This window comes from Armigeres subalbatus, chromosome 3, assembly GCF_024139115.2.
Source record: "Armigeres subalbatus isolate Guangzhou_Male chromosome 3, GZ_Asu_2, whole genome shotgun sequence".
NCBI lineage: Eukaryota > Metazoa > Arthropoda > Insecta > Diptera > Culicidae > Armigeres > Armigeres subalbatus.
In genome coordinates, this window is record NC_085141.1 from 303,333,689 (window position 1) to 303,341,199 (window position 7,511).

Here is a 7,511-nt window from a genome sequence, read left to right on the forward strand (position 1 = left end):
AAACCAAAATTCAAAAAAATCACTTATTTATTAATATACTTGAGACAAAAGAGCCATTTCAAAACAACCTTTCAAATAGATTCATTTTAAGTGCTTTCAAATTATTTTCTATGGGAAAATATATTATCCATTTCTATAAGATCGTTATAATTTAATTTTTTAGTTTATTTATTTATTTATTTATTTTAACTAATTTTATTTGCTAATTATCTAATACATGCATTCATCTCTTAGACTACCCGCATAAATTAAAACGATCTGCATTGCTGTTATTATTATTCTTATGAATTAAGCAATACGGTTACAATTTATATTATAATCGGTTTAACATATGATTGTAAGTTTATCTAGAACAAATACTATTCAACATTTTAAATCTACGACACCATATGCAATAATTTCACAATACATTGTTTCTTTACAATTTCTTATAATCCATGTTTTATTTTCATTAGGAAGAAAATGTTATTTGACAGTAATGGGTAATCAACAGATATAGTAACAATACTGAATATAGCTTTGATATAATAATGTATCATCTAAAGTTAAGATTATTTTATTGTGGTTCCACACATACATTCATTAATCATATGGTTCAATGATAAAACAATGATAAGCGTTCTTTTTCAACGATAAGTGTGCGTATCTCTTGACTGATGTCCGACTGCCATGTTTTTATTTAGATGGGATGAATTCTCGTTTGCCGTAGCCAGTGTTTTTGCAGTTTTTTTGTGCAACACTAAAAAGGTAAATATCTACAATCTACACAATATTTATTCGATTTCCTAATGAATAATTTATTACTACTTGATTACTCCCCAGTCTAACGATCCGAAGCAAAAGATGCGGCATCCCAGGCGCTGAATCTGAAGCAGACTCGCAAAAGCCGCAAGCGGCAGGAAGCTGATACCGGTGTTTTTCTTCGCGGATCTGATGTAGAAGTACGCCGTCCGATCGATCTGTAAGGATGACGAAGTGCTGTTTGTACGTGGTCACTGCAAGGAAATCAAGTCGACAAAGTTATGTAGGTTTTCCGCAAACAGTTCGTTGCCGTAGGAAGGATTCAGCTGGAGAAAAGGAACGGTGCAAACTTTTTCCCGTCAAAGTGCCTAATACCGAGCAGCTAAAAATGGACGAAGATCGCAACAAGACTCTAGACCGCCGTAGCCCTTGATGATGAGCGTCCGAGGATAACAGCAAGTACACCGAGGAATCTGCCGCTAATTCCCCAGCTCTTCCGGTTTTCCATACCACTGTTGTTGCTTTCGTTCATTCGTGAATTAAATTTCAGAATTGATTTTTAAAGAGGAAAGAATGGCATGACTCACAGGTGATCTTCTCAATAAAACTCAATAAATAATTATATATCAAGTAACATATTCGTGTCGTGTTTTCATTGAATAAATGAAAAAAGAATACCAATAGCAGTTCCTACGTATTAAAGATAAGGGATACGGTCCGACAATGTTTATATTTATCATTCTACTGTATCCAAATTACATCCCATACTGTTTTATACAAAAACAAGGATTGTAACTGAACCGTATCACGTATTGTGTATGAATAAAAATGTACCGGAAAACGCCGTCTTTTAAATAGTAATTATACTTAACCGCCCATTACCCACGTGGTTGATTTGCCAAAAACAATATAGCATACTATGAGAATCATTCATGGTGAGGTTAGTTTATCATAGTTAAACAAAGTAATTGGAATAGTAGGTGTAACGTTTCTTATCGTCAGAAATTATCTGAGAGATGGTCCAATTATGGTTCAGAATTATGCGGGTAGGTGTTCCGTGTTTTCTTAACACTATCATCCTTATTTGCTTCGTTACTTTTTAGTTATTATTAATACATTTCAATTTCCTCTGGCAGTTAGGATTTTTCCTCTGGTTGAACTGAACCATGTATGAATTACAATGTTTTCAAATTAAACTAAACCTAACCTAATTTATATCAAGGGTACAAGGAGCTATTCGATTTTTGTCTAAAATTGGAAATTATTTTGTTGGACATTTGTTGCAATGTCTCAGTATTAGAAATTCTATGAAGTTCATTTGTACTAAAATGGTGGTGGTAAATCAGGTAAGTCAGAAGTAAAAATGTTATTAAATATGGGCCCCAGTATGCTGCCTTGGGGAACACCAGCTCTTACAGGTAATCTATCAGATTTGGAATTCTGATAGTTTACCTGAAGTGAGCGATCTGATAAATAATTTTGGATCAGTTTAATGATGTACAGAGGAAAATTAAAATTCATCAATTTTACAATCAAACCTTCATGCCAAACACTTTAAAATGCTTTCTCTATATCAAGAAGAGCAACTCCAGTCGAATATCCTTCAGATTTGTTATTTATTTATTTATCATTTTCCATCAACAGGCTTAAAATAGCCCCAATGACGTTGGTAATAGTTTCAGAATTATATAATTGATTTCTTTGCTAAATTTGTTTAATTGAATATCCATGATGTGACGTTGATTTAAAAAGGGATGTGATGTAAATTTTGATGTGAAAATCATCTCTCATTCAATCTAGATATTTTCTATATAATCTGTATTAAAGATATTTTGAACTCGAGGCAAAACAAATCTAGGAACTTCCTAAACTATTTCACAATTTAGAAGTCTTCGATTTGAATAATCGGCATGTCTATCAAGAATCAACGCAGCAGAGCAAGTTCATTAAATTATTTTCTTCGGAAATCAGTATCACAAGTACACAGCAAATAGTTTTAAAAATTCAACGACTTGTAAAATTGCTGATAATTCCATCAAACGAATTAACATCTGATATTCAATTAAATTTGACTGAGTTTTACAAGGAGGCACAGTTTGAATTTAATTCGATTTAAAGGAACAATAAGATCGATTAGATATTGCGTCTATTGGCATGCTCCAAATTTGTGCATGAAAATACATTTAAAATCCCAACATATTTGTATCTATGACGGAGTAGCTATCGACTGAGTTACTGAATCACAGGGATTTTTTTTTCTCGGCTTCGCAGTCTCTATGCAGTTAAACAACTACTTGTTATCTATTTACCGAGACTGCGAAGCCGAGAAAAAAATCCCTGTGATTTGTATCTATGTATCTTATCTGAATCTATTAGAAATACTGGAAATCTTCTCGAAAATTAGAATTTGGGAATATAAATATAAATATTAAAAAGAGTACCAGTACCAAAAAAAATCTCCGTTCAGACCAGCTTCGAACTATTGACGTCGCTATTCAGAGGCCCCAACTAATACATCGCATCTATTATCGCTTCGTTGCATGATGTGTGGAAAGTGTTCGTTACATGCCTCTTTTTGTTAATCACACCTTCATTGGAATTTGGTTGAATTTCTTCTACCTAGAAGGACGAAGACTCAAACAGCAAGGCCAATAAACGTATCCCTAGTAACCCGCTTTTCATTCATGCTAAGCGAATCCTCCACGCAAAGTGGTGCCTCGTACAAACAACAGCAAGCAGCAGACGGCAGTGATGCTGGAACAAAAAGTACAATGAGCCTTGCGTTCATACTGCAATTAGTTTTATGTAAATAACATTTTTCACGAGCGTCGGATCACTTTGTGGTCTTCCAATGAAAGTTTGGTGGTAAAATTTCCTATGATGTAGTTGGATCGATTTATCGTTAGAGAATAATGGGACACCTTGGGGATTTTTTATTTGTAGAGGTAAATTTCCCCATAGTAAATCCTATGGAAAATTAAAATCTCCGGCGCTAAAATATAGTTTCACCGATTGATCTGAAATTTCGCACAAGCAATATAGGACCCAAGAGGCGTGCAAAAACCATGCAGGAAAGGAAAATAAAATTTTGTCCCACCCTAATAACCATTCTCCACGCGAACTACTAATAAAATATATATCCAAATAAACTTTATGTGTGGTCTCGTATTAGCAATTATTTAATTTATGTGTGGTTCTATATCGATTATATTGGGGTGGAGCTATTGCAAAAATTTATAACGGCGACACATATATCTTATATAGATATTTTTGGCAGTGTATATAGGTAGCATACCATGAGAGACGTTTTTCGGTAGCTGTTACGATAATGAACTGATTCGGGGGACTACAACCCATGATAAATTTCTTTTAATATATAAGCTTATAAGCCCCTATTGCGGGTGGCAGCGTTTCTGATGATGCATTTAAACTTGTTTTACACAGCTGTGCGAAAAAAAGATGGTCCCCAACATAAAATGAGAGAGAACAAAGCGTTTTATCAAACCCCCTCTGTGGGGGCCTCCTATCCGAATAAGTTTTTTTCCAACTTGTAAGTGCGATAGTTTTATTTTCATGGCTTATTTTGATTCGAAGAGGTTTTAGCCTCTCCTTTATCGTTGTTCGTTATCTATTGAGAGCGATTTCTACAGTCCCTGACCTACAGTGAAATGGAACTTTTCTCACACTTTTGAAAGGTTTGAGTTTACCGAAAGCATATAACAATTTCCATGCATATGACCTTAATACTATTTTCGCACTACAGCCTGAATAACATGTTATTCAAATTATCGACAAAAGACACACCAGCGCAACAAGCGCAAAGGGTGAGCACCCAAGTTATGGAACGTACACACGGTCAAGCAGTTTGACCAACATTGACTCCACCTCTGGTTTGTTCAAACATCCATCAAGTTTTACCAACAGCGGCACGAACAATCAATTTATTCGACCAACAATATCACACACGAACGACAGAAGCGCCAACTTGAGCACCAACCATCAAAAAATATATGGGGGCTTGTGCAACTTCACTACAAATGCTCAAACATGTTCGGCGAACCTTGACTCCACCTCCGACAACTCAAACCAAAATCAAACCGTTTTAATTTCTTCCAACCGAGCCGCCAACTGTCAAACGGTTGTTCGAACAACTTCACTTGCGTTCAAACAAAGCAGCAACCAGAGCGTCAATGTTCGTCAAACTGCTTGACTGGTGTGTACGTTACATTAGACTCACATGGTATGTCAGTGGTTAGCGAGCATCCAAGTAAGACTCATATGGTGCGTCAGAAAGAGTGTCAGGGTGTTTGAGAGAGCACCCAAGTAAGACTCATACGGGATGAGTACCTGTGTGAGCATGAATGAGCGAGTACATTAAGTACTGCCTATCCCCCAGAAGTAATGCTGGGAGGCAGTTCCTGGGGGATCCAGGGTATTAGTAGATAGGGTAACCCAATTAACTTTCAGTTGTTTGGGTGGGTTTAGAGGGTCCGGCGGGATGGCCTTCTGCCTTCCTCGCCAACCCCACTCCCTGAGTGATAATTTCAGGTGTCTGTATGCAGATTTGCTTTCATCCCTCTATAAAAAAAAAGAAAAAACACCAGCGCACCACGTCCGAAATTAGGTTTAACGTATGGATTGTGAGAAAAATCCAACTTCGTTAGCGGCTATAATTCAGCTTTCTACTGAATTGCTAATATAAATTAGATAACAAATAAGGGAAGATCCATAAAGTACGTCACGCAAAATTTGGCTATTTTCTATCGATGCCTGGCACAAGCGGATGGGACACCTCAGCTACAGTAACGTGAAGAAACTGGCCGGTGGAATAGCGTGCGGAATCCAAATTTCAAACGATAAGCACAGCGACTGCGTGGTGTGTCCGATGGGGAAGCATACCCGGATTCCATTCAGCAAAAGCGGTTCAAGAGCTGAAGAATTGCTGGAAGTGATTCACTCAGACGTAGCGGGACCAATGGAGGTATCGTCACCATCTGGAAGCCGTTATTACGTGACGTTCATTGACGATCGTTCGCGTAGGATGTCCGTGTACTTCCTGAAGACCAAATCGGAAGAAGAGGTTCTCGGCCGATTCAAGGAATTCCAGGCGCCGGCGGAGCGGTAAGATCAAGATCCTCAGGACAGATAATGGTAAGGAGTATATGTATGAATAACGGATTTCAAAATTTCATAAAGCAGATGGGAATACGGCACCAAACAACCAACGACTATACGCCCGAGCAGAGCAGAGGGTAGAGCGTGCAAACAGGACGATTATCGAGCGTGCGCAAATCATGCTATTTGAAGCAAACCTTCCGGAATCTTTTTAGGCGGATGCAACGGCAGCATCACTTTACATAGTGAACCGATCTCCCACTCGCGGTCACGGATTGACCCCTGAAGAGGTCTGGAGCGGTAAAAATTGGACATTTTCCACGTCAGAGTGTTTGGAACAAAGGCCATGGTGCAAGTACCCGAGCAGAAACGACGGAAGTGGGATCCAAAATCGAGGCCGTGCGTATTGACCGGATTTATGGAGGAGATGAAAGGCTACCGCTTGTACGATCCTAGTACGAAGTGCTTCCTGAAGGGTAGAGAGGTGAGTTCCATCGAAGAATGCACTGGCGGTTGTGCTCTACCAACGAGGCAGCAACGCACGGCGGTGCCGGTGGACTTCGGAAACGCTCCAGCTCAAGTGTCAAATGTTCCAAACATTCAGTACCATGCATACGAAACAGCCGAAGAAATCTCTGAAGATGAAAACATCAATGACACTTCTCCTGATACTATTGTTGAGGTGACTGTGCTCCCTTCGCGAAAATCTTCAAATCCACCTTCTCAGTCAAAGGCGCAGCTGACCGGAGCACGTACTACCAGGCAAGTACAAAGAATTTCATATGCAAAGCAAACGACTTCCTGTACAAAACATTTCTCAGTGCTTGGCTACAAATTCAAACCTAAGGATGACCACGAACGATGGGAACAGCGAACCGAAGAACTACAGGGAGGCGATGGCATCGCCGCACGCATCAGCGATGGCGGAGGAATTGGAGTCGATTCATGCTAACAACGCTGACTCATCTCCCTTCAGGACGAAAGCTGTAGGATGCAAGTGGGTGTACAAGATCAAGCATGACGTCGCCGGAGAGATTGTACGATTCAAGACTCGCTTGGTTGCCCAAGACTATAGCCAGCAATACGAATCGGACTACGACGAAGTGTTTGCTCCAGTGGTACAGCAAACTAACTTCCGGACGTAGGAAAAACATGGTGGTGAAGCAGTACAACCTCAAGACCGCATTCCTGAATGGCGATCTTGAGTAGGAGATATATATGCGGCAACCATGTGGATTCGAAGGCAAAGTCTGCCGACTAAATCGAAGCTTGTACTGGTTGAAGAACGTGGAACCAGAAGCTACATGAAGAACTGGTTTGACCGCTGTGTATCCGATCCTTGCCTGCATCGGAAGAAGTTGAAGGGGCGATGGTTGTACTACGTACTACGAATGGAGCAGAATGATATGCGGAGGTTTTATGAGTCTGTCAATGGCGTGCGGAGAAAGACAGCGCCATCTCCCGTCATTCGCAAACGACCAACAAGGGTATTTGCTGACAGATAAAACCGAAGTGACTGCCAGGTGAAAGCAACACTTCGAGACTTTGTTGAATAGTGGAAGTGACGGTGCATCGGTGAACAGAATAAATATTAGCGACGATGGACAAGCTGGGGAGTCGCCTACACTAGATGAGGTTAAAAAAGCTGTTAAAGA